Raw genomic sequence first — 27,707 nt, forward strand, 5'->3', positions numbered from 1 at the left:
GCTGGACATACCACCAAATAGATTAGCAATCACCAACCATAGAGATGGCACGATGGACGCGTATACCAATAGCACTATGGACCAGGAGTGACCAAGGTTTGGACGTGGCGTATCACTGGTGAAGTGAAAACTCATCTAAATTAGGACATGACCATAAAGGTATGACCAAAACTCAAACCAAGACATAGAATAGTCATTTAACCACTAACCTGGTAAACAACTGCTTTAAAAACACGTCCTGGAAAGAATCACTTTCTTGAAAGTTTTGCAACTGCAGTTACTGGCATTAGTATCCAGGATTAACCAAGAACCACACTCTGGAACCAAAGAACTTCAACAATATAATGTCTCTCAGCTGTGACTGCTAATGGTGCTTAATATGAGGTGATAATTCAGGGATTTGAACTCAAATCTGGAAAGGAAGTGTTAACAAGGAAGAAAAAAAGCAACCTCCCCGTCGGGGAATCGAACCCCGGTCTTCCGCGTGACAGGCGGAGATACTGATCAACTATACTAACGAGGACTGATACACTTTGCTGGACATACCACCAATTAGAATAGCAATCACCAACCACAGAGATGGCACGATGGGCGCGTATACCAATAGCACTATGGACCAGGAGTGGCCAAGGTTTGGACGTGGCGTATCACTGGTGAAGTGAAAACTCATCTCAATTAGGACATGACCATAAAGGTATGACCAAAACTCAAACCAAGACATAGAATAGTCATTTAACTACTAACCTGGTAAACAACTGCTTTAAAAACACGTCCTGGAAAGAATCACTTTCTTGAAAGTTTTACAACTGCAGCTACTGGCATTAGTATCCAGGATTAACCATGAACCACACTCTGGAACCAAAGAACTTCAACAGTACAATGTCTCTCAGCTGTGACTGCTAATGGTGCTCAGTATGAGGTGTTATTTCAGGGATTTGAACTCAAATCTGGAAAGGAAGTGTTAACGAGGAAGAAAAAAAGCAATCTCCCCGCCGGGGAACCAAACCCCGGTCTTCCGCGTGACAGGCGGAGATACTGATCCACTATACTAACGAGGACTGATACACTTAACTGGACATACCACAAAATAGACTAGCAATCACCAACCACAGAGATGGCACGATGGACGCGTACACCAATAGCACTATGGACTAGGAGTGACCAAGGTTTGGACGTGGCGTATCACTGGTGAAGTGAAAACTCATCTCAATTAGGACATGACCATAAAGGTATGACCAAAACTCAAACCAAGACATAGAATAGTCATTTAACTACTAACCTGGTAAACAACTGCTTTAAAAACACGTCCTGGAAAGAATCACTTTCTTGAAAGTTTTACAACTGCAGCTACTGGCATTAGTATCCAGGATTAACCTTGAACCACACTCTGGAACCAAAGAACTTCAACAATATAATGTCTCTCAGCTGTGACTGCTAATAGTGCTTAATATGAGGTGATATTTCAGGGATTTGAACTCAAATCTGGAAAGGAAGTGTTAACAAGGAAGAAAAAAAGCCATCTCCCCGTCAGGGAATCGAACCCCGGTCTCCCGCATGACAGGCGGAGATACTGATACACTATACTAACGAGGACTGATACACTTTCCTGGACATACCACAAATTATATAAGCAATCACCAACCACAGAGATGGCACGATGGACGTGTATACCAATAGCACTAAGGACCAGTAGTGACCAAGGTTTGGACGTGGCGTATCACTGGTGAAGTGAAAACTCATCTCAATTAGGACATGACCATAAAGGTATGACCAAAACTCAAACCAAGACATAGAATAGTCATTTAACTACTAACCTGGTAAACAACTGCTTTAAAAACACGTCCTGGAAAGAATCACTTCCTTGAAAGTTTTTCAACTGCAGCTACTGGCATTAGTATCCAGGATTAACCATGAACCACACTCTGGAACCAAAGAACTTCAACAGTACAATGTCTCTCAGCTGTGACTGCTAATGGTGCTTAATATGAGGTGACATTTCAGGGATTTTAACTTGAATCTGGAAAGGAAGTGTTAACGAGGAAGAAAAAGCATTGGACATACCACAAAAAAGATTATAATAACCACCCACAGAGATGACACGATGGACGCGTATACCAACAGCACTATGGACCAGGAGTGACCAAGGTATGGACGTGGCATATCACGGGTGAAGTGAAAACTTATCTAAATTAAGACATGACCCAAAGGTATGGGAAAAAAATCTATCCAAGACATAGCTCAGCAAGGTGATGGATGTGGTGTAGCACAGGTAGACCAGCAGCACTATGCACAAGGAGGGACCAAGATTTGGACTTGGTGTATCACTGGTGAAGTGAAAACTCATTTAAATTAGGACATGACCACTAACCTGGTAAACAACTGCTTTAAAAAACACGTACTGGAAAGAATCAATTCCTTGAAAGTTTTGCAACTGCAGTTACTGGCATTAGTATCCAGGATTAACCATGAACCACACTCTGGAACCAAAGAACATCCCAAGTAGAATGTGATATTATAGGGATTTGAACTCGAATTTGGAAAGGAAGTGTTAATGAGGGAGAAAAAAGCATTTTCCCATTTAACCACTAACCTGGTAACCAAGACCTAGCTCAGCCAGGTGATGGACGTGGTTTGGCACAGGTAGACCAATAGCACTATGGACCAGGAGGGACCAAGGTTTGGATGTGGTGTATCACTGGTGAAGTGAAAACTCATCTAAAAAAAAAAAAAGCATTCTCGCCAGCAAGGAATGGAAGCCCGGTGTTCCGCATGACAGGCGGAGATACTGATCCACTATACTGACGAGGACTGATACATTGACCCGAAATACCACAAAATAGATTACCAATAACCAACCACAGAGATGACCCAATGGACGCGTATACCAACAGCACTATGGACCAGGAGTGAGCAAGGTTTGGACGTGGTGTATCACTGGTGAAGTGAAAACTCATCTAAATTAAGACATGACCCAAAGGTATGCGAAATAAATCCATCCAAGACAAAGATCAGCTAGGTGATGGACGTGGTGTAGCACAGGTAGGCCAATAGCACTATGGACCAGGAGGGACCAAGGTTTGGACGTCGTATATCACTGGTGAAGTGAAAACTCATCTAAATTAGGACATGACCTAAAGGTATGACCAAAACTCAAACCAAGATATAGATTAGTCATTTAACCACTAACCTGGTAAACAACTGCTTGAAAAAACGCGTACTGGAAAGAATCACTTCCTTGAAAGTTTTGCAACTGCAGCTACTGGCATTAGTATCCAGGATTAACCATGAACCACACTCTGGAACCAAAGAACATCCAAAGTAGAATGTCTCTCTGCTGTGACTGCTAATGGTGCTTAATATGAGGTGATATTATAGGGATTTGAACTCGAATTTGGAAAGGAAGTGTTAATGAGGGAGAAAAAAGCATTTTCCCATTTAACCACTTATCTGGTAACCAAGACCTAGGTCAGCCAGGTGATGGACGTGGTTTGGCACAGTTAGACCAATAGCACTATGGACCAGGAGGGACCAAGGTTTGGATGTGGTGTATCACTGGTGAAGTGAAAACTCATCTAAAAAAAAAAAAAAAGCATTCTCGCCGTCAAGGAATGGAAGCCCGGTGTTCCGCATGACAGGCGGAGATACTGATCCACTATACTGACGAGGACTGATACATTGACCCGACATACCACAAAATAGATTACCAATAACCAACCACAGAGATGACCCAATGGACGCGTATACCAACAGCACTATGGACCAGGAGTGAGCAAGGTTTGGACGTGGTGTATCACTGGTGAAGTGAAAACTCATCTAAATTAAGACATGACCCAAAGGTATGACCAAAACTCAAACCAAGACATAGATTGTTCATTTAACCACTAACCTGGTAAACAACTGTATTAAAAAACACGTACTGGAAAGAACTTCCTTGAATGTTTTGCAACTGCAGCTACTGGCATTAGTGTATAGGATTAACCATGAACCACACTCTGGAACCAAAGAACTTCAACAGTACAATGTCTCTCAGCTGTGACTGCTAATGGTGCTTAATATGAGGTGATATTTCAGGGGTTTGAACTCTAATCTGGAAAGGAAGTGTTAACGAGAAAGAAAAAAGCAATCTCCCCGTCGAGGAATCGAATCCTAGGCTTCCGTGTGACAGGCGGAGATACTGATCCACTACACTAAAGAGGACTGATACACTTTGCTGGACATACCACAAAATAGATAAGCAATAACCACCCACAGAGATGGCACGATGGACGCGTATACCAATAGCACTATGGACCAGGAGTGACCAAAGTTTGACGTGGCGTATCACTGGTGAAGTGAAAACTCATCTAAATTAAGACATGACCCAAAGGTATGCGGAATAAATCTATCCAAGACATAGCTCAGCCAGGTGATGGACGTGGTGTAGGACAGGTAGACCAGCAGCACTATGCACCAGGAGGGACCAAGGTTTGGACGTGGTGTATCACTGGTGAAGTGAAAAATCATCTAAATTAGGCCATGACCTAAAGGTATGACCAAAACTCAAACCAAGATATAGATTAGTCATTTAACCACTAACCTGGTAAACAACTGCTTGAAAATACGCGAACTGGAAAGAATCACTTCCTTGAAAGTTTTGCAACTGCAGCTACTGGCATTAGTATCCAGGATTAACCATGAACCACACTCTGGAACCAAAGAACATCCAAAGTAGAATGTCTCTCTGCTGTGACTGCTAATGGTGCTTAATATGAGGTGATATTTCAGGGATTTGAACTCGAATTTGGAAAGGAAGTGTTAATGAGGAAGAAGAAGCATTCTCCCATTTAACCACTAACCTGGTAACCAAGACCTAGCTCAGCCAGGTGATGGACGTGGTTCTGCACAGGTAGACCAATAGCACTATGGACCAGGAGGGACCAAGGTTTGGACGTGGTGTATCACTGGTGAAGTGAAAACTCATCTAAATTAAGACATGACCCAAAGGTATGCGAAATAAATCTGTCCAAGACATAGCTCAGCCAGGTGATGGACGTGGTGTAGGACAGGTAGACCAGCAGCACTATGCACCAGGAGGGACCAAGGTTTGGACGTGGTGTATCACTGGTGAAGTGAAAAATCATCTAAATTAGGACATGACCTAAAGGTATGACCAAAACTCAAACCGAGACATAGAATAGTCATTTAACCACTAACCTGGTAAACAACTGCTTTAAAAAACACGTACTGGAAAGAATCACTTCCTTGAAAGTTTTGCAACTGCAGCTACTGGCATTAGTATCCAGGATTAACCATGAACCACACTCTGGAACCAAAGAACTTCAACAGTACAATGTCTCTCAGCTGTGACTGCTAATGGTGCTTAATATGAGGTGATATTTCAGGGATTTGAACTCGAATCTGGGAAGGAAGTGTTAACGAGGAAGAAAAAAGCATTCTCCCCGTCGGGGAATCATACTCCGGTCTTCCGCGTGACAGGCGGAGATACTTATCCACTATACTAACGAGGACTGATACACTTTGCTGGACATACCACCAAAGAGACTAGCAATCACCAACCACAGAGATGGCACGATGGGCGCGTATACCAATAGCACTATGGACCAGGAGTGACCAAGGTTTGGATGTGGCGTATCACTGGTTAAGTGAAAACTCATCTAAATTTGGACATGACCTAAAGGTATGACCAAAACTCAAACCGAGACATAGAATAGTCATTTAACCACTAACCTGGTAAACAACTGCTTTAAAAACACGTCCTTGAAAGAATCACTTTCTTGAAAGTTTTACAACTGCAGCTACTGGCATTAGTATCCAGGATTAACCTTGAACCACACTCTGGAACCAAAGAACTTCAACAATATAATGTCTCTCAGCTGTGACTGCTAATAGTGCTTAATATGAGGTGATATTTCAGGGATTTGAACTCAAATCTGGAAAGAAAGTGTTAACAAGGAAGAAAAAAAGCATTCTCCCCGTCGGGGAATCGAACCCCGGTCTTCCACGTGACAGGCGGAGATACTGATCCACTATACTAACGAGGACTGATACATTTGACTCTACATACCACAAAAGACATTAGCAATAACCAACCACAGAGATGACACAATGGACGCGTATACCAACAGCACTATGGACCAGGAGTGACCAAGGTTTGGACGTGGTGTATCACTGGTGAAGTGAAAACTCATCTAAATTAAGACATGACCTAAAGGTTTGCGAAATAAATCAATCCGAGACCTAGCTCAGCCAGGTGATGGACGTGTTTTGGCACAGGTAGACCAATAGCACTATGGACCAGGAGGGACCAAGGTTTGGATGTGGTGTATCACTGGTGAAGTGAAAACTCATCTAAATTAGGACATGATCTAAAGGTATGACCAAAACTCAAACCAAGACATAGAATAGTCATTTAACCACTAACATGGTAAACAACTGCTTTAAAAACACGTCCTGGAAATAATCACTTCCTTGAAAGTTTTTCAACTGCAGCTACTGGCATTAGTATCCAGGATTAACCATGAACCACACTCTGGAACCAAAGAACTTCAACAGTACAATGTCTCTCAGCTGTGACTGCTAATGCTGCTTAGTATGAGGTGTTATTTCAGGGATTTTAACTCAAATCTGGAAAGGAAGTGTTAACGAGGAAGAAAAAAAGCAATCTCCCCGTCAGGGAATCGGACCCCGGTCTTCCGCGTGACAGGCGGAGATACTGATCCACTATACTAACGAGGACTGATACACTTTGCTGGACATACCACCAAATAGACTAGCAATCACCAACCACAGAGATGGCACGATGGGCGCGTATACCAATAGCACTATGGACCAGGAGTGACCAAGGTTTGGATGTGGCGTATCACTGGTGAAGTGAAAACTCATCTAAATTTGGACATGACCTAAAGGTATGACCAAAACTCAAACCAAGACATAGAATAGTCATATAACCACTAACCTGGTAAACAACTGCTTCAAAAACACGTCCTGGAAAGAATCACTTCCTTGAAAGTTTTTCAACTGCAGCTACTGGCATTAGTATCCAGGATTAACCATGAACCACACTCTGGAACCAAAGAACTTCAACAGTACAATGTCTCTCAGCTGTGACTGCTAATGGTGCTTAGTATGAGGTGTTATTTCAGGGATTTGAACTCAAATCTGGAAAGGAAGTGTTAACGAGGAAGAAAAAAAAGCAATCTCCCCCTCGGGGAATCGAACCCCGGTCTTCCGCGTGACAGGCGGAGATACTGATCCACTATACTAACGAGGACTGATACACTTTGCTGGACATACCACCAAAGAGACTAGCAATCACCAACCACAGAGATGGCACGATGGGCGCGTATACCAATAGCACTATGGACCAGGAGTGACCAAGGTTTGGATGTGGCGTATCACTGGTTAAGTGAAAACTCATCTAAATTACGACATGACCTAAAGGTATGACCAAAACTCAAACCGAGACATAGAATAGTCATTTAACCACTAACCTGGTAAACAACTCCTTTAAAAACACGTCCTGGAAAGAATCACTTTCTTGAAAGTTTTACAACTGCAGCTACTGGCATTAGTATCCAGGATTAACCTTGAACCACACTCTGGAATCAAAGAACTTCAACAATATAATGTCTCTCAGCTGTGACTGCTAATAGTGCTTAATATGAGGTGATATTTCAGGGATTTGAACTCAAATCTGGAAAGAAAGTGTTAACAAGGAAGAAAAAAAGCATTCTCCCCGTCGGGGAATCGAACCCCGGTCTTCCGCGTGACAGGGGGAGATACTGATCCACTATACTAACGAGGACTGATACATTTGACTCTACATACCACAAAAGAGATTAGCAATAACCAACCACAGAGATGACACAATGGACGCGTATACCAACAGCACTATGGACCAGGAATGACCAAGGTTTGGACGTGGTGTATCACTGGTGAAGTGAAAACTCATCTAAATTAAGACATGACCTAAAGGTTTGCGAAATAAATCAATCCGAGACCTAGCTCAGCCAGGTGATGGACGTGTTTTGGCACAGGTAGACCAATAGCACTATGGACCAGGAGGGACCAAGGTTTGGATGTGGTGTATCACTGGTGAAGTGAAAACTCATCTAAATTAGGACATGATCTAAAGGTATGACCAAAACTCAAACCAAGACATAGAATAGTCATTTAACCACTAACATGGTAAACAACTGCTTTAAAAACACGTCCTGGAAAGAATCACTTCCTTGAAAGTTTTTCAACTGCAGCTACTGGCATTAGTATCCAGGATTAACCATGAACCACACTCTGGAACCAAAGAACTTCAACAGTACAATGTCTCTCAGCTGTGACTGCTAATGCTGCTTAGTATGAGGTGTTATTTCAGGGATTTTAACTCAAATCTGGAAAGGAAGTGTTAACGAGGAAGAAAAAAAGCAATCTCCCGTCAGGGAATCGAACCCCGGTCTTCCGTGTGACATGCGGAGATACTGATCCACCATACTAACGAGGACTGATACACTTTGCTGGACATTCCACCAGATAGATTAGCAATCACCAATCACAGAGATGGCACGATGGGCGCGTATACCAATAGCACTATGGACCAGGAGTGACCAAGGTTTGGACGTGGCGTATCACTGGTGAAGTGAAAACTCATCTAAATTAGGACATGACCTAAAGGTATGACCAAAACACAAACCAAGACATAGATTAGTCATTTAACCACTAACCTGGTAAACAACTGCTTTAAAAAACACGTACTGGAAAGAATCACTTCCTTGAAAGTTTTTCAACTGCAGCTACTGGCATTAGTATCCAGGATTAACCATGAACCACACTCTGGAATCAAAGAACTTCAACAGTACAATGTCTCTCAGCTGTGTCTGCTAATGGTGATTAATTTGAGGTGACATTTCAGGGATTTGAACTCAAATCTGGAAAGGAAGAGTTAACGAGGAAGAAAAAAAGCAATCTCCCCGTCGGGGAATCGAACCCCGGTCTTCCGCGTGACAGGCAGAGATACTGATCCACTATACTAACGTGGACTGATACACTTTACCGGACATACCACAAAATAGACTAGCAATCACCAACCACAGAGATGGCACGATGGGCGCGTATACCATTAGCACTATGGACCAGGAGTGACCAAGGTTTGGACGTGGCGTATCACTGGTGAAGTGAAAACTCATCTAAATTAGGACATGACCTAAAGGTATGACCAAAAATCAAACCAAGGCATAGATTAGTCATTTAACCATTAACCTGGTAAACAACTGCTTTAAAAAACACGTACTGGAAAGAATCACTTCCTTGAAAGTTTTTCAACTGCAGCTATTGGCATTAGTATCCAGGATTATTCATGAACCACACTCTGGAACCAAAGAACTTCAACAGTACAATGTCTCTCAGCTGTGACTGCTAATGGTGCTTAATATGAGGTGATATTTCAGGGATTTGAACTCGAATCTGGAAAGGAAGTGTTAACGAGGAAGAAAAAAAGCAATCTCCCCATCAGGGAATCGAAACCCCGGGCTTCCACATGACAGGCGGAGATACTGATCCACTTGGTATCGAGGACTGATACACTTTGCTGGACATACCACCAAATAGACTAGCAATCACCAACCACAGAGATGGCACGATGGGCGCGTATACCAATAGCACTATGGACCAGGAGTGGCCAAGGTTTGGACGTGGCGTATCACTGGTGAAGTGAAAACTCATCTAAATTTGGACATGACCTAAAGGTATGACCAAAACTCAAACGAAGACATTGATTAGTCATTTAACCACTAACCTGGTAAACAACTGCTTTAAAAACACGTCCTGAAATGAATCACTTTCGTGAAAGTTTTACAACTGCAGCTACTGGCATTAGTATCCAGGATTAAGCTTGAACAACACTCTGGAACCAAAGAACTTCAAAAATATAATGTCTCTCAGCTGTGACTGCTAATAGTGCTTAATATGAGGTGATATTTCAGGGATTTGAAATCAAATCTTGAAAGGAAGTGTTAACAAGGAAGAAAAAAAACATTCTCCCTGTCAAGATCGAACCCCGGTCTCCCGCGTGACAGGCGGAGATACTGATCCACTATACTAACGAGGACTGATACACTTTCCTGGATATACCACAAATTATATAAGCAATCACCAACCACAGAGATGGCACGATGGACGTGTATACCAATAGCACTAAGGACCAGTAGTGACCAAGGTTTGGACGTGGCATATCACTGGTGAAGTGAAAACTCATCTAAATAAGGACATGATCTAAAGGTATGACCAAAAATCAAACCAAGACATAGATTAGTCATTTATCCACTAACCTGGTAAACAACTGCTTTAAAAAACACGTACTGGAAAGAATCACTTCCTTGAAAGTTTTTCAACTGCAGCTACTGGCATTAGTATCCAGGATTAACCATGAACCACACTCTGGAACCAAAGAACTTCAACAGTACAATGTCTCTCAGCTGTGACTGCTAATAGTGCTTAATATGAGGTGATATTTCAGGGATTTGAACTCAAATCTGGAAAGGAAGTGTTAACAAGGAAAAAAAAAAGCCATCTCCCCGTCAGGGAATCGAACCCCGGTCTCCCGCATGACAGGCGGAGATACTGATACACTATACTAACGAGGACTGATACACTTTCCTGGATATACCACAAATTATATAAGCAATCACCAACCACAGAGATGGCACGATGGACGTGTATACCAATAGCACTAAGGACCAGTAGTGACCAAGGTTTGGACGTGGCATATCACTGGTGAAGTGAAAACTCATCTAAATAAGGACATGATCTAAAGGTATGACCAAAAATCAAACCAAGACATAGATTAGTCATTTATCCACTAACCTGGTAAACAACTGCTTTAAAAAACACGTACTGGAAAGAATCACTTCCTTGAAAATTTTGCAATTGCAGCTACTGGCATTAGTATCCAGGATTAACCATGAACCACACTCTGGAACCAAAGAACTTCAACAGTACAATGTCTCTCAGCTGTGACTGCTAATAGTGCTTAATATGAGGTGTTATTTCAGGGATTTGAACTCAAATCGGGAAAGGAAGTGTTAACGAGGAAGAAAAAAAGCAATCTCCCCGTCGGGGAACCGAACCCCGGTCTTCCGCGTGACAGGCAGAGATACTGATCCACTATATTAACGAGGACTGATACACTCTACTGGACATACCACAAAATAGACTAGCAATCACCAACCACAGAGAGGGCACGATGGACGCGTACACCAATAGCACTATGGACCAGGAGTGACCAAGGTTTGGACGTGGCGTATCACTGGTGAAGTGAAAACTCATCTCAATTAGGACATGACCATAAAGGTATGACCAAAACTCAAACCAAGACATAGGATAGTCATTTAACTACTAACTTGGTAATCAACTGCTTTAAAAACACGTCCTGGAAAGAATCACTTTCTTGAAAGTTTTACAACTGCAGCTACTGGCATTAGTATCCAGGATTAACCTTGAACCACACTCTGGAACCAAAGAACTTCAACAATATAATGTCTCTCAGCTGTGACTGCTAATAGTGCTTAATATGAGGTGATATTTCAGGGATTTGAACTCAAATCTGGAAAGGAAGTGTTAACAAGGAAGAAAAAAAGCAATCTCCCCGTCGGGGAATCGAACCCCGGTCTTCCGCGTGACAGGCGGAGATACTGATCAACTATACTAACGAGGACTGATACACTTTGCTGGACATACCACCAATTAGAATAGCAATCACCAACCACAGAGATGGCACGATGGGCGCGTATACCATTAGCACTATGGACCAGGAGTGACCAAGGTTTGGACGTGGCGTATCACTGGTGAAGTGAAAACTCATCTAAATTAGGACATGACCTAAAGGTATGACCAAAAATCAAACCAAGACATAGATTAGTCATTTAACCACTAACCTGGTAAACAACTGTTTTAAAAAACACGTACTGGAAATAATCACTTCCTTGAAAGTTTTTCAACTGCAGCTATTGGCATTAGTATCCAGGATTAACCATGAACCACACTCTGGAATCAAAGAACTTCAACAGTACAATGTCTCTCAGCTGTGTCTGCTAATGGTGATTAATTTGAGGTGACATTTCAGGGATTTGAACTCAAATCTGGAAAGGAAGAGTTAACGAGGAAGAAAAAAAGCAATCTCCCCGTCGGGGAATCGAACCCCGGTCTTCCGCGTGACAGGCAGAGATACTGATCCACTATACTAACGAGGACTGATACACTTTACCGGACATACCACAAAATAGACTAGCAATCACCAACCACAGAGATGGCACGATGGGCGCGTATACCATTAGCACTATGGACCAGGAGTGACCAAGGTTTGGACGTGGCGTATCACTGGTGAAGTGAAAACTCATCTAAATTAGGACATGACCTAAAGGTATGACCATTAGTATCCAGGATTATTCATGAACCACACTCTGGAACCAAAGAACTTCAACAGTACAATGTCTCTCAGCTGTGACTGCTAATGGTGCTCAGTATGAGGTGTTATTTCAGGGATTTGAACTCGAATCTGGAAAGGAAGAGTTAACGAGGAAGAAAAAAAGCAATCTCCCCGTCGGGGAATCGAGCCCCGGTCTTCCACGTGACAGGCGGAGATACTGATCCACTATACTAACGAGGATTTATACACTTTACTGGACATACCACAAAATAGACTAGCAATCACCAACCACAGAGATGGCACGATGGACGCGTACACCAATAGCACTATGGACCAGGAGTGACCAAGGTTTGGACGTGGCGTATCACTGGTTAAGTGAAAACTCATCTAAATTAGGACATGACCTAAAGGTATGACCAAAACACAAACCAAGACATAGATTAGTCATTTAACCACTAACCTGGTAAACAACTGCTTTAAAAAACACGTACTGGAAAGAATCACTTCCTTGAAAGTTTTTCAACTGCAGCTACTGGCATTAGTATCCAGGATTAACCATGAACCACACTCTGGAACCAAAGAACTTCAACAGTACAATGTCTCTCAGCTGTGACTGCTAATGGTGATTAATTTGAGGTGACATTTCAGGGATTTGAACTCAAATCTGGAAAGGAAGAGTTAACGAGGAAGAAAAAAAGCAATCTCCCCGTCGGGGAATCGAACCCCGGTCTTCCGCGTGACAGGCGGAGATACTGATCCCCTATACTAACGAGGACTGATACACTTTGCTGGACATACCACAAAATAGATTAGCAATCACCAACCACAGAGATGGCACGATGGACGTGTATACCAATAGCACTAAGGACCAGTAGTGACCAAGGTTTGGACGTGGCGTATCACTGGTGAAGTGAAAACTCATCTAAATAAGGACATGACCTAAAGGTATGACCAAAAATCAAACCAAGACATAGATTAGTCACTTAACCACTAACCTGGTAAACAACTGCTTTTAAAAACACGTACTGGAAAGAATCACTTCCTTGAAAGTTTTGCAACTGCAGCTAGTGGCATTAGTATCCAGGATTAACCATGAACCACACTCTGGAACCAAAGAACTTCAACAGTACAATGTCTCTCAGCTGTGACTGCTAATGGTGCTTAATATGAGGTGATATTTCAGGGATTTGAACTCGAATCTGGAAAGGAAGTGTTAACGAGGAAGAAAAGAAGCATTCTCCCTGTTTTTTTTTTTTTTTTTTTTTTTTTTCTGGAGCATAATCAAATACAGATTTACACAAAATCCACAGAGCAACTGTTAAAAACAAAAGTCACATTTCTCTATCATTCTGTTTTCTAAAAAACAAACAGGCACATTGATTACATCACATCTGGTAAACTTATTCTTACACCCTCCCAAGTTATTTGCACAAAAGGATTAGTAAGAACAAATATTTTGTTAAAAACCTCTAAAATTCCGTTATTATTAAAATAGACATACAGTGCTTCCATTATTCTTTTCAATTTGCTTTCAAACAGTTTGCATATATCCAGTTTCCGTCCTTTATTCTTCAAAACCGTTCTTCTTACCCACACTGTATGCCTAGCCACTGACAAAACTATATTGAGTGCCTGGTTATTTTTTCCTTTTTTACCTTGTATCATCCCAAATAAAAACATCTTCTCCCAATTTTCATCAACATACTGCTCATTCTGTCCAAAACCTTTCGTCATTTCCTTAAGCACTGCGGTCAGTTTTTTCAGTTCTTCACAGTTAAAGAACATATGCTTTAAGCCCTCTTTCTCCTTCTTGCATATTTTGCATGTTTCATCCCTCGCAAGTCCCATCTTAAAAAGTCTCATTTCATTAAAAACACAGTTGTGGGCTAAAAGGAAATCAAAATTTTCTAACGAAGGGCATTTCAAACCGGTTCTGATGTTTCTCCACACATCTTTTGTGTTAAAATCTACAAACATCTTTTCCCAATAAGAATTTGCTCTCGGTTGTATAAAAGCCATTTCTCTAAAAACAGAATAGAAGTCTTTTAAAACAAGAGCACTAAAAGGTGTCCCTGTGTCCTTCATCTCTATTCTCATTGGACCTTCCTCTTGTTTCTTTTCATTTCTTTCTATAATTGTCCACCATTCTTTAGGAACTGCTTTTTTTATTGTCATGTACTCATTCCTGATTTTTTCTTCATTACATTCGTCTACTGTTGCACCAATCTCGTCAATGAAAGCCTGAAATGGCAAGAATCCCGGTCTGACCTCGTACAAAAGATCTCTGATTTTTCGGAATCCTGCGTCAAACCAGTGCTTGTAAAAGTTCCCTCCTCCAATTCGTAAATTCGGATTTAAGAACAAGGGTTGATTTAAAATTTCTTCCTTTCCCTCCGGTTTAAAAACTACATGTCCTATAAAATCACTCCAAGCCCTTAAAACTTCCCTATAAAAGTCTGGGATGCCGTTTGTCATATATTCTTTTGTTTTCATCCACAAGGCTGAAGGCCCCATTTTAAAAGTTTTGTCTAAAAAGTATTCCAGAATTCGTGTCGATTCTTTGTCTCCCTCCCTCATGAAATTTTTAACAGTTTTTATTCTTAAAGCCTTCAGTCTTATGGATGGATCGAGCAATCCCAGACCGCCCTCCTCCACCCTTCCAATCAGAGTCTCATAGGCTATTTTAGCTGGCTTACCATCCCAAATAAAATCAGTCACATACTGCTTCAGAGTTTTAACTGTGGGTAATGGCAAACACACTGATCCAAGGACACTCCATATTTTGGATAAAAACAGTGTATTAACAACTAAAATTTTTCCCTTCAGAGTAAGACTTCTCCTTTTCCAAAATGCCAATCTATTTCTTATTTTCCCGATTGTCTCCTCCCACATCAGTTTCGTAGTTTCTTTTTCATTTGGCCCTATTCTCACCCCCAGAATTTTAAGGTTATCTTTTACTTCTTTAAAAGGCAGTGTCCTTGACAAGGCGGTTTGCTTTCCTAATTTTAAAATCTCAGTTTTGCCAACATTCATCCGAGCTCCTGAACCCCGGTTGTATATTTCTATGGCATCCAACGCTTTAAAAATGCTGTGCTCATCTTTTAAAATTAGGGTTGTGTCATCTGCATATTGATAAATTTTGGTTTCTGTGTTAAAATTCTTAAAACCTTCAATCTTTACCCCTTTTATTCCATTGTCAGCATTGATCGCAAGTCCTAAAGGTTCTGCAACCAAAGAGTAAAGTATTGCTGACAGTGGACAGCCCTGTCTTATTGACCTGGTTAAAGGAATAAAATCTGTTAAAAAACCATTGCATTTGACACAACTCTTGGCATCAGCGTAGAGACATCTCAGACACCGGATTATGTTTTCCCCAAAATCAAATCTTTCTAAAACCGCAAATAGAAAATCGTGCTCTACCCTATCAAACGCTTTTTCTAAGTCTGCATTAATTAAAAAGCCACTGACTCCTGCCTTCTCCATGTACCAGACTTTGTCCCTCACACCATTAACTGTGTCTGAGATGTCTCTGCCTATTACCGCATAAGCCTGGTTAGTTTGGATGACTGTTGGTAAGACCCGCTTCAGTCTGTTTGCCATTATCTTCGCCAAAATCTTGTAGTCACAATTTAAAAGGCTTATGGGTCTAAAATTCTGCAGCTCTTCCCTGTCCCCTTTCTTTTTATATATAATTTTAATTAAACCTCTTGACATCCTTGAGCTGAGAGCCCCTCCCTTCCACACTTCTTCATACATTTGTCTTAAAACAGGAACAAGAGAACCTTTAAAAACCTTGTAAAATTCACATGGTAAGCCATCCAGACCAGGACTCCTGCCGTTTTTCATCTCATCTATGGCTCTCTCTATTTCTTCACTATTGATGTCTCTATTGCACATTGTTTTATCTTCCTTACTTACTTTACTCTTAATATTATTCAATAAAAAATCTTTTGCACCCTCTTCCACACCTTGTTTTGAAAATAAGTTGGTATAGAATCTTTTTATTTCCTTTAAAATATTGTCCTTATCTGTCAATCTCTTTCCTTCTCCATTTTTAATACATTTAATTTCTTCCGTTTTCTGTCTGTTTTTTTCTAGTTCAAAAAAGAACTTTGTGCATCGTTCGCCTTCAATCATATATTTCGCTCTACTTCTTATCATAGCTCCCTGGAATTTCTCTTCTTCTATTTTTTTAAGTTCATCTTCTATCTCCATAATTTTATTCGTGTTTTCATTTTTCCCATCACTTTGTTTTAGTTCCTCTTCTAGTTCTTTTCGTAACTTTTCTTCTCTCCCCCTTTCCTGTCTTCTCAGTTTTTTACAAAACAAAATCGAATGTCTTTTAATATCATACTTTAGATTGTCCCACCATATTCCCAAGTTACTTTCATACTTTGTCATGTTCTTTATGCTGTTCACAATTATATTTTCTATTTCCATTTGATAAAAATTGTCTTTTAAGACTTTTGTATTTAAAATCCATACCCCCGGCCCCTTCTCTATTTTATTCAGATCTATATTAAAAACAATAAAGTCATGATCACTAAAATTACATCTTCTGTAGTAAATACTTTTAAAATTCTCCATAAAACTACTTTTTGCCAAAACAATATCAATTCTGCTTTGCTTAATTTCATCTAAAACAATTTGTCTTCTGCTAAACTTTCTAACTCCTTTATTCCTTTCTCTCCATACATCTATTAAATCGAGTTCTTCCATTACCTGTATTAGTTCCTTTCTTCCCCTTTCTGCTCTAAAAACCATATTATCTGCCACATCTTCTTTCTGTAGTGCTATATTAAAATCCCCAGCAACCACAGTTTCCCCCCAAGCCTCGATTAGAACTTTTAATTTCTTAAAAAATTCAACTTTCTCTTTCTCTTCATTCGGTGCATGTATGTTACAAACATTCATTTTCTCATTACCTTCTCCAACACTTATAGTTAGTATTTTTCCTTTTTTATCATTATATATTTCTGTTACTTCCTCAACCATATTCCTTTTAATTAAAAAAGCCACTCCTCTACCTCTTCCCTCACAATTATTAAATAAAACCTCCCCATCCCATCGTTTTCTAAAATCCTCCGCTATCACACTTGTCCAGTTCGTTTCTTGCAATAAAATAATATCATTTTTCTCAGTCTCTCTGATTAACTTCTGTAATTTTTCGGGATTCGCCCCTCCCCTCATGTTTATTGAAATAAAATTCCACCCCATTAAAATAATAAATGGCAATAAATAATTCAAGCCAACAAAATATTTAAGAAACATAAAACCAACCATTACTATGTACCACCATCATCCTGTAAAACCTCAAATCTCCCTCCAGTTATTTCTATTTGTTTTGCCTTTCTTCTTCTCTCCTGTGCTTGTAATACCTTGTCTATGTTAATACTTGGTTTCAACCTTTTCCTTTTGGTCGTAAAATTGTCCCACTTGTTTGAAATGTCACGGTTAATTTTTCCTTTTCCAACTTCATCCAATGATTCTTCTTTATTTAGTTCCTTGTGTGTCTGGGTCTCCTCCTCCCTCTGCCCCTTCTCCCCCATTGTTCCAGCCCCAATTATTCCAGTTAAAATCCCAATGTCCATGCCTGAGTCCTCGCGCTCTGAGTCTTGTTGTCTGGGGGGCTGAGCACAGGGGGGATCCTCTTCAGGTGCCGGTTCCTGGGAGGGACCCTCATCCCCCGCCTCTGATGCCACCATGTTTATCTCCAACTTGCTTACTTCTCCCTCTCCCTCAGCAGAAGAAACGCATGTACAGTGTATGAATGCACGGCAGCAATCAGGGCATCTGAGAGCGACGCATTCCCGGGCATAGTGACCCTGCTGTAAGCACTCCCTGCACGTAAACTCCGGACACTCCCGCAGCACGTGACCAGGGTTCATGCACAACCGGCAGATCTTCACCTGCCGGTCGTGAATCACCCGGCAGTACCGGGGACCGTTCGGAGTTTCAAATCTAGTGGAATACGGCAGGGAGGCTACATCTTTCGGGAATTTTACTTTAATGAATCTTGTTCCATCTTCAACGGACGTGCCCGGGTAGAAGCGCCGCCTCAATGGGAGGACAGGGTCCACTCTCCACCTCTGTAGCTTTTCCAACACCTCTTCATCTGTTATGAATGGGGGCAGTTGTAGGAAGGAGACCATAACTTCGTTAACTTGTAGTCTTTTAGTCTGAATTAGAACCCCTTTGCATAAGAGACCCCCATCTAAAATTTCACATGCCTCCTCATTTTCCAACGTCGCTTCATATTGTTTATTTTGTGTAGACCGTAGTACCAGTAGCTTCCCCGTACCCACCATCTTCTCGATTTCTTTAATTAAGTCAATTGGTGTTATGTTTTCAATCTCCTCTGTTTCCAAAAGCATTGTCAGTTCTTCCAAGTATTTTCTTTGTCTTAGCCCTTTCACATTCTCCATATCTTTTTTTGTTTCTTGCTTATTTCTCTTTTCTCCATCACGCATGTTATATTCCTTCTTTCTCCTCATGTCCAATCCATTGTTCATTTTATCCGCATCATTATTCTGTCCTTGTACAATCATTTCAGTTGTTTTGTTAATTAATCCATTCATATTATTTCCATCCGCCTCACTTTCTTTCCCTCCATGCCGAGCTACCTTGTTGAAATCATTGTCTATACTCTTTTTCCTTGTATCCAGTCCGGTTTCATTCATAATTAGCAACTTTTTAAATACCTTGTTTGAATCACAGTCCATTGTCGTTGTCGGTTTTCCATTGTCCAGTTTCACTTCACTACATCCATCAGTTCCTGGGGGCAAATCCACAACACGCTTGCCCGCTTCCACTCCAAACTCGATGCCATGCGGTCTGTCCATTGTTTGTTCAAAAAAAGAGAGAACCAAAAAAAGGCTCCCCAGACAGAAACTAAGTCTGCTGGGGACGCAAAAACGAAAATAAATAAATAAATAAATAAATAAATAAATAAATAAAGCACTTAAACTTTTAAATAAACCTTCAAATAAATAAGAAAACCAACAAAGAATGGGGAGAGCCTTCCTCTCCCTACTGCAGCCATCAACTCACAAACACAAACCAGGAAGTGGGCGTGTTCAAGGTAGTATGGCCGTAAGCATTCTCCCTGTTCGGGTATCGAACGCCGGTCTTCCGCGTGTCAGGCGGAGATATTGATCCACTATACTGACGAGGACTGATACACTTTGCTGGACATACCACAAAAGAGATTAGCAATAACCACCCACAGAGCTGACACGATGGACGCGTATATCAACAGCACTATGGACAAGGAGTGACCAAGGTTTGGACGTGGTGTATCACTGGTGAAGTGAAAACTCATCTAAATTAAGACATGACCCAAAGGTATGCGAAATTATCCTATCCAAGACATAGCTCAGGCAGGTAATGGATGTGGTGTAGCACAGGTAGACCAATAGCACTATGGACCAGGAGTGACCAAGGTTTGGACGTGGCGTATCACTGGTGAAGTGAAAACTCATCTAAATTAGGACATGACCTAAAGGTATGACCAAAACTCAAACCAAGACATATATTAGTCATTTAACCACTAATCTGGTAAACAACTGCTTTATAAACACGTCCTGGAAAGAATCACTTTCTTGAAAGTTTTGCAACTGCAGCTACTGGCAATAGTATCCAGGATTAACCATGAACCACACTCTGGAACCAAAGAACTTCAACAGTACAATGTCTCTCAGCTGTGACTGCAAATGGTGCTCAGTATGAGGTGTTATTTCAGGGATTTGAACTCAAATCTGGAAAGGAAGAGTTAACGAGGAAGAAAAAAAGCAATCTCCCCGTCGGGGAATCGAACCCCGGTCTTCCGCGTGACAGGCGGAGATACTGATCCCCTATACTAACGAGGACTGATACACCTTGCTGGACATACCACAAAATAGATTAGCAATCACCAACCACAGAGATGGCACGATGGACGTGTATACCAATAGCACTAAGGACCAGTAGTGACCAAGGTTTGGACGTGGCGTATCACTGGTGAAGTGAAAACTCATCTAAATAAGGACATGACCTAAAGGTATGACCAAAAATCAAACCAAGACATAGATTAGTCACTTAACCACTAACCTGGTAAACAACTGCTTTTAAAAACACGTACTGGAAAGAATCACTTCCTTGAAAATTTTGCAATTGCAGCTACTGGCATTAGTATCCAGGATTAACCATGAACCACACTCTGGAACCAAAGAACTTCAACACTATAATGTCTCTCAGCTGTGACTGCTAATGGTGCTTAATATGAGGTGATATTTCAGGGATTTGAACTAAAATCTGGAAAGGAAGTGTTAACGAGGAAGAAAAAAAGCAATCTCCCCGTCGGGGAATCGAACCCCGGTCTTCCGCGTGACAGGCGGAGATACTGATCCACTATACTAACGAGGACTGATACATTTTACTGGACATACCACAAATTATATTAGCAATCACCAACCACAGAGATGGCATGACGGACGTGTATACCAATAGCACTATGGACCAGTAGTGACCAAGGTTTGGACGTGGCGCATCACTGGTGAAGTGAAAACTCATCTAAATAAGGACATGACCTAAAGGTATGACCAAAAATCAAACCAAGACATAGATTAGTCATTTAACCACTAACCTGGTAAACAACTGCTTTAAACACACGTCCTGGAAAGAATCACTTTCTTCAAAGTTTTACGACTGCAGCTACTGGCATTAGTATCCAGGATTAACCTTGAACCACACTCTGGAACCAAAGAACTTCAACAGTACAATGTCTCTCAGCTGTGATTCCTAATGGTGCTTAATATGAGGTGATATTTCAGGGATTTGAACTCAAATCTGGAAAGGAAGAGTTAACGAGGAAGAAAAAAAGCAATCTCCCCGTCGGGGAATCGAACCCCGGTCTTCCGCGTGACAGGCAGAGATACTGATCCACTATACTAACACACTTTACCGGACATACCACAAAATAGACTAGCAATCACCAACCACAGAGATGGCACGATGGGCGCGTATACCATTAGCACTATGGACCAGGAGTGACCAAGGTTTGGACGTGGCGTATCACTGGTTAAGTGAAAACTCATCTAAATTTGGACATGACCTAAAGGTATGACCAAAACTCAAACCGAGACATAGAATAGTCATTTAACCACTAACCTGGTAAACAACTGCTTTAAAAACACGTCCTGGAAAGAATCACTTTCTTGAAAGTTTTTCAACTGCAGCTACTGGCATTAGTATCCAGGATTAACCATGAACCACACTCTGGAACCAAAGAACTTCAACAGTACAATGTCTCTCAGCTGTGACTGCTAATGCTGCTTAGTATGAGGTGTTATTTCAGGGATTTTAACTCAAATCTGGAAAGGAAGTGTTAACGAGGAAGAAAAAAAAGCAATCTCCCCGTCAGGGAATCGAACCCCGGTCTTCCGCGTGACATGCGGAGATACTGATCCACCATACTAACGAGGACTGATACACTTTGCTGGACATTCCACCAAATAGATTAGCAATCACCAATCACAGAGATGGCACGATGTGCGCGTATACCAATAGCACTATGGACCAGGAGTGACAAAGGTTTGGACGTGGCGTATCACTGGTGAAGTGAAAACTCATCTAAATTAGGACATGACCTAAAGGTATGACCAAAACACAAACCAAGATATAGATTAGTCATTTAACCACTAACCTGGTAAACAACTGCTTTAAAAAACACATACTGGAAAGAATCACTTCCTTGAAAGTTTTTCAACTGCAGCTACTGGCATTAGTATCCAGGATTAACCATGAACCACACTCTGGAACCAAAGAACTTCAACAGTACAATGTCTCTCAGCTGTGACTGCTAATGGTGCTTAATATGAGGTGATATTTCAGGGATTTGAACTCGAATCTGGAAAAGAAGTGTTAACGAGGAGGAAAAGAAGCATTCTCCCTGTTTTTTTTTTTTTTTTTTTTTTTTGACTTTTATTGATAGAGCTTATCCAAAAACAATTTTACAATCCATAATTTACATCATTTTGCTCAGTACATCTTCATAGCTTTCAAAAACAACAAAACGTGGTCATCTAACACTCGTACAACAACATTCGTGCATTAATGTTAAAACAAATTATGTGTAAATTCAGAGCACACTGTGTCGCATAATTCATAAAGTACTTTTTGTGCAGTGACCATAAACAACTTGTAAAAAACATCTTCAAAGATTGTAATAGAGCTAAAACACAAACAGGCACGTCGATTACATCACATCTGGTAAACTTATTCTTACACCCTCCCAAGTTATTTGCACAAAAGGATTAGTAAGAACAAATATTTTGTTAAAAACCTCTAAAATTCCGTTATTATTAAAATAGACATACAGTGCTTCCATTATTCTTTTCAATTTGCTTTCAAACAGTTTGCATATATCCAGTTTCCGTCCTTTATTCTTCAAAACCGTTCTTCTTACCCACACTGTATGCCTAGCCACTGACAAAACTATATTGAGTGCCTGGTTATTTTTTCCTTTTTTACCTTGTATCATCCCAAATAAAAACATCTTCTCCCAATTTTCATCAACATACTGCTCATTCTGTCCAAAACCTTTCGTCATTTCCTTAAGCACTGCGGTCAGTTTTTTCAGTTCTTCACAGTTAAAGAACATATGCTTTAAGCCCTCTTTCTCCTTCTTGCATATTTTGCATGTTTCATCCCTCGCAAGTCCCATCTTAAAAAGTCTCATTTCATTAAAAACACAGTTGTGGGCTAAAAGGAAATCAAAATTTTCTAACGAAGGGCATTTCAAACCGGTTCTGATGTTTCTCCACACATCTTTTGTGTTAAAATCTACAAACATCTTTTCCCAATAAGAATTTGCTCTCGGTTGTATAAAAGCCATTTCTCTAAAAACAGAATAGAAGTCTTTTAAAACAAGAGCACTAAAAGGTGTCCCTGTGTCCTTCATCTCTATTCTCATTGGACCTTCCTCTTGTTTCTTTTCATTTCTTTCTATAATTGTCCACCATTCTTTAGGAACTGCTTTTTTTATTGTCATGTACTCATTCCTGATTTTTTCTTCATTACATTCGTCTACTGTTGCACCAATCTCGTCAATGAAAGCCTGAAATGGCAAGAATCCCGGTCTGACCTCGTACAAAAGATCTCTGATTTTTCGGAATCCTGCGTCAAACCAGTGCTTGTAAAAGTTCCCTCCTCCAATTCGTAAATTCGGATTTAAGAACAAGGGTTGATTTAAAATTTCTTCCTTTCCCTCCGGTTTAAAAACTACATGTCCTATAAAATCACTCCAAGCCCTTAAAACTTCCCTATAAAAGTCTGGGATGCCGTTTGTCATATATTCTTTTGTTTTCATCCACAAGGCTGAAGGCCCCATTTTAAAAGTTTTGTCTAAAAAGTATTCCAGAATTCGTGTCGATTCTTTGTCTCCCTCCCTCATGAAATTTTTAACAGTTTTTATTCTTAAAGCCTTCAGTCTTATGGATGGATCGAGCAATCCCAGACCGCCCTCCTCCACCCTTCCAATCAGAGTCTCATAGGCTATTTTAGCTGGCTTACCATCCCAAATAAAATCAGTCACATACTGCTTCAGAGTTTTAACTGTGGGTAATGGCAAACACACTGATCCAAGGACACTCCATATTTTGGATAAAAACAGTGTATTAACAACTAAAATTTTTCCCTTCAGAGTAAGACTTCTCCTTTTCCAAAATGCCAATCTATTTCTTATTTTCCCGATTGTCTCCTCCCACATCAGTTTCGTAGTTTCTTTTTCATTTGGCCCTATTCTCACCCCCAGAATTTTAAGGTTATCTTTTACTTCTTTAAAAGGCAGTGTCCTTGACAAGGCGGTTTGCTTTCCTAATTTTAAAATCTCAGTTTTGCCAACATTCATCCGAGCTCCTGAACCCCGGTTGTATATTTCTATGGCATCCAACGCTTTAAAAATGCTGTGCTCATCTTTTAAAATTAGGGTTGTGTCATCTGCATATTGATAAATTTTGGTTTCTGTGTTAAAATTCTTAAAACCTTCAATCTTTACCCCTTTTATTCCATTGTCAGCATTGATCGCAAGTCCTAAAGGTTCTGCAACCAAAGAGTAAAGTATTGCTGACAGTGGACAGCCCTGTCTTATTGACCTGGTTAAAGGAATAAAATCTGTTAAAAAACCATTGCATTTGACACAACTCTTGGCATCAGCGTAGAGACATCTCAGACACCGGATTATGTTTTCCCCAAAATCAAATCTTTCTAAAACCGCAAATAGAAAATCGTGCTCTACCCTATCAAACGCTTTTTCTAAGTCTGCATTAATTAAAAAGCCACTGACTCCTGCCTTCTCCATGTACCAGACTTTGTCCCTCACACCATTAACTGTGTCTGAGATGTCTCTGCCTATTACCGCATAAGCCTGGTTAGTTTGGATGACTGTTGGTAAGACCCGCTTCAGTCTGTTTGCCATTATCTTCGCCAAAATCTTGTAGTCACAATTTAAAAGGCTTATGGGTCTAAAATTCTGCAGCTCTTCCCTGTCCCCTTTCTTTTTATATATAATTTTAATTAAACCTCTTGACATCCTTGAGCTGAGAGCCCCTCCCTTCCACACTTCTTCATACATTTGTCTTAAAACAGGAACAAGAGAACCTTTAAAAACCTTGTAAAATTCACATGGTAAGCCATCCAGACCAGGACTCCTGCCGTTTTTCATCTCATCTATGGCTCTCTCTATTTCTTCACTATTGATGTCTCTATTGCACATTGTTTTATCTTCCTTACTTACTTTACTCTTAATATTATTCAATAAAAAATCTTTTGCACCCTCTTCCACACCTTGTTTTGAAAATAAGTTGGTATAGAATCTTTTTATTTCCTTTAAAATATTGTCCTTATCTGTCAATCTCTTTCCTTCTCCATTTTTAATACATTTAATTTCTTCCGTTTTCTGTCTGTTTCTTTCTAGTTCAAAAAAGAACTTTGTGCATCGTTCGCCTTCAATCATATATTTCGCTCTACTTCTTATCATAGCTCCCTGGAATTTCTCTTCTTCTATTTTTTTAAGTTCATCTTCTATCTCCATAATTTTATTCGTGTTTTCATTTTTCCCATCACTTTGTTTTAGTTCCTCTTCTAGTTCTTTTCGTAACTTTTCTTCTCTCCCCCTTTCCTGTCTTCTCAGTTTTTTACAAAACAAAATCGAATGTCTTTTAATATCATACTTTAGATTGTCCCACCATATTCCCAAGTTACTTTCATACTTTGTCATGTTCTTTATGCTGTTCACAATTATATTTTCTATTTCCATTTGATAAAAATTGTCTTTTAAGACTTTTGTATTTAAAATCCATACCCCCGGCCCCTTCTCTATTTTATTCAGATCTATATTAAAAACAATAAAGTCATGATCACTAAAATTACATCTTCTGTAGTAAATACTTTTAAAATTCTCCATAAAACTACTTTTTGCCAAAACAATATCAATTCTGCTTTGCTTAATTTCATCTAAAACAATTTGTCTTCTGCTAAACTTTCTAACTCCTTTATTCCTTTCTCTCCATACATCTATTAAATCGAGTTCTTCCATTACCTGTATTAGTTCCTTTCTTCCCCTTTCTGCTCTAAAAACCATATTATCTGCCACATCTTCTTTCTGTAGTGCTATATTAAAATCCCCAGCAACCACAGTTTCCCCCCAAGCCTCGATTAGAACTTTTAATTTCTTAAAAAATTCAACTTTCTCTTTCTCTTCATTCGGTGCATGTATGTTACAAACATTCATTTTCTCATTACCTTCTCCAACACTTATAGTTAGTATTTTTCCTTTTTTATCATTATATATTTCTGTTACTTCCTCAACCATATTCCTTTTAATTAAAAAAGCCACTCCTCTACCTCTTCCCTCACAATTATTAAATAAAACCTCCCCATCCCATCGTTTTCTAAAATCCTCCGCTATCACACTTGTCCAGTTCGTTTCTTGCAATAAAATAATATCATTTTTCTCAGTCTCTCTGATTAACTTCTGTAATTTTTCGGGATTCGCCCCTCCCCTCATGTTTATTGAAATAAAATTCCACCCCATTAAAATAATAAATGGCAATAAATAATTCAAGCCAACAAAATATTTAAGAAACATAAAACCAACCATTACTATGTACCACCATCATCCTGTAAAACCTCAAATCTCCCTCCAGTTATTTCTATTTGTTTTGCCTTTCTTCTTCTCTCCTGTGCTTGTAATACCTTGTCTATGTTAATACTTGGTTTCAACCTTTTCCTTTTGGTCGTAAAATTGTCCCACTTGTTTGAAATGTCACGGTTAATTTTTCCTTTTCCAACTTCATCCAATGATTCTTCTTTATTTAGTTCCTTGTGTGTCTGGGTCTCCTCCTCCCTCTGCCCCTTCTCCCCCATTGTTCCAGCCCCAATTATTCCAGTTAAAATCCCAATGTCCATGCCTGAGTCCTCGCGCTCTGAGTCTTGTTGTCTGGGGGGCTGAGCACAGGGGGGATCCTCTTCAGGTGCCGGTTCCTGGGAGGGACCCTCATCCCCCGCCTCTGATGCCACCATGTTTATCTCCAACTTGCTTACTTCTCCCTCTCCCTCAGCAGAAGAAACGCATGTACAGTGTATGAATGCACGGCAGCAATCAGGGCATCTGAGAGCGACGCATTCCCGGGCATAGTGACCCTGCTGTAAGCACTCCCTGCACGTAAACTCCGGACACTCCCGCAGCACGTGACCAGGGTTCATGCACAACCGGCAGATCTTCACCTGCCGGTCGTGAATCACCCGGCAGTACCGGGGACCGTTCGGAGTTTCAAATCTAGTGGAATACGGCAGGGAGGCTACATCTTTCGGGAATTTTACTTTAATGAATCTTGTTCCATCTTCAACGGACGTGCCCGGGTAGAAGCGCCGCCTCAATGGGAGGACAGGGTCCACTCTCCACCTCTGTAGCTTTTCCAACACCTCTTCATCTGTTATGAATGGGGGCAGTTGTAGGAAGGAGACCATAACTTCGTTAACTTGTAGTCTTTTAGTCTGAATTAGAACCCCTTTGCATAAGAGACCCCCATCTAAAATTTCACATGCCTCCTCATTTTCCAACGTCGCTTCATATTGTTTATTTTGTGTAGACCGTAGTACCAGTAGCTTCCCCGTACCCACCATCTTCTCGATTTCTTTAATTAAGTCAATTGGTGTTATGTTTTCAATCTCCTCTGTTTCCAAAAGCATTGTCAGTTCTTCCAAGTATTTTCTTTGTCTTAGCCCTTTCACATTCTCCATATCTTTTTTTGTT

The 27,707-nt window shown here is 40.4% G+C and overlaps 8 non-coding genes across 8 annotated transcripts; all 8 read right to left on the reverse strand.

Annotated features, from left to right (window-relative positions):
* Nucleotides 1-450: 450 nt before the first annotated feature.
* On the reverse strand, nt 451-523 carry trnad-guc (transfer RNA aspartic acid (anticodon GUC)). Its single transcript has one exon. It is a non-coding gene; the product is annotated as a tRNA-Asp (tRNA).
* Nucleotides 524-5,968: 5,445 nt separating this feature from the next.
* trnad-guc (transfer RNA aspartic acid (anticodon GUC)) lies at nt 5,969-6,041 on the reverse strand. The gene has a single exon. It is a non-coding gene; the product is annotated as a tRNA-Asp (tRNA).
* A 1,156-nt stretch (nt 6,042-7,197) lies between these two features.
* trnad-guc (transfer RNA aspartic acid (anticodon GUC)) lies at nt 7,198-7,270 on the reverse strand. Its single transcript has one exon. It is a non-coding gene; the product is annotated as a tRNA-Asp (tRNA).
* Nucleotides 7,271-11,631: 4,361 nt separating this feature from the next.
* Nucleotides 11,632-11,704, reverse strand: trnad-guc (transfer RNA aspartic acid (anticodon GUC)). Its single transcript has one exon. It is a non-coding gene; the product is annotated as a tRNA-Asp (tRNA).
* Nucleotides 11,705-12,166: 462 nt separating this feature from the next.
* On the reverse strand, nt 12,167-12,239 carry trnad-guc (transfer RNA aspartic acid (anticodon GUC)). Its single transcript has one exon. It is a non-coding gene; the product is annotated as a tRNA-Asp (tRNA).
* Nucleotides 12,240-13,117: 878 nt separating this feature from the next.
* trnad-guc (transfer RNA aspartic acid (anticodon GUC)) lies at nt 13,118-13,190 on the reverse strand. Its single transcript has one exon. It is a non-coding gene; the product is annotated as a tRNA-Asp (tRNA).
* A 7,020-nt stretch (nt 13,191-20,210) lies between these two features.
* trnad-guc (transfer RNA aspartic acid (anticodon GUC)) lies at nt 20,211-20,283 on the reverse strand. Its single transcript has one exon. It is a non-coding gene; the product is annotated as a tRNA-Asp (tRNA).
* A 462-nt stretch (nt 20,284-20,745) lies between these two features.
* trnad-guc (transfer RNA aspartic acid (anticodon GUC)) lies at nt 20,746-20,818 on the reverse strand. The gene has a single exon. It is a non-coding gene; the product is annotated as a tRNA-Asp (tRNA).
* Between the last annotated feature and the right edge of the window lie 6,889 nt (nt 20,819-27,707).

The sequence above is a fragment of the Urocampus carinirostris genome, chromosome 18 (assembly GCF_059441175.1).
Source record: "Urocampus carinirostris isolate Australia breed hairy pipefish chromosome 18, RoL_Ucar_1.0, whole genome shotgun sequence".
NCBI lineage: Eukaryota > Metazoa > Chordata > Actinopteri > Syngnathiformes > Syngnathidae > Urocampus > Urocampus carinirostris.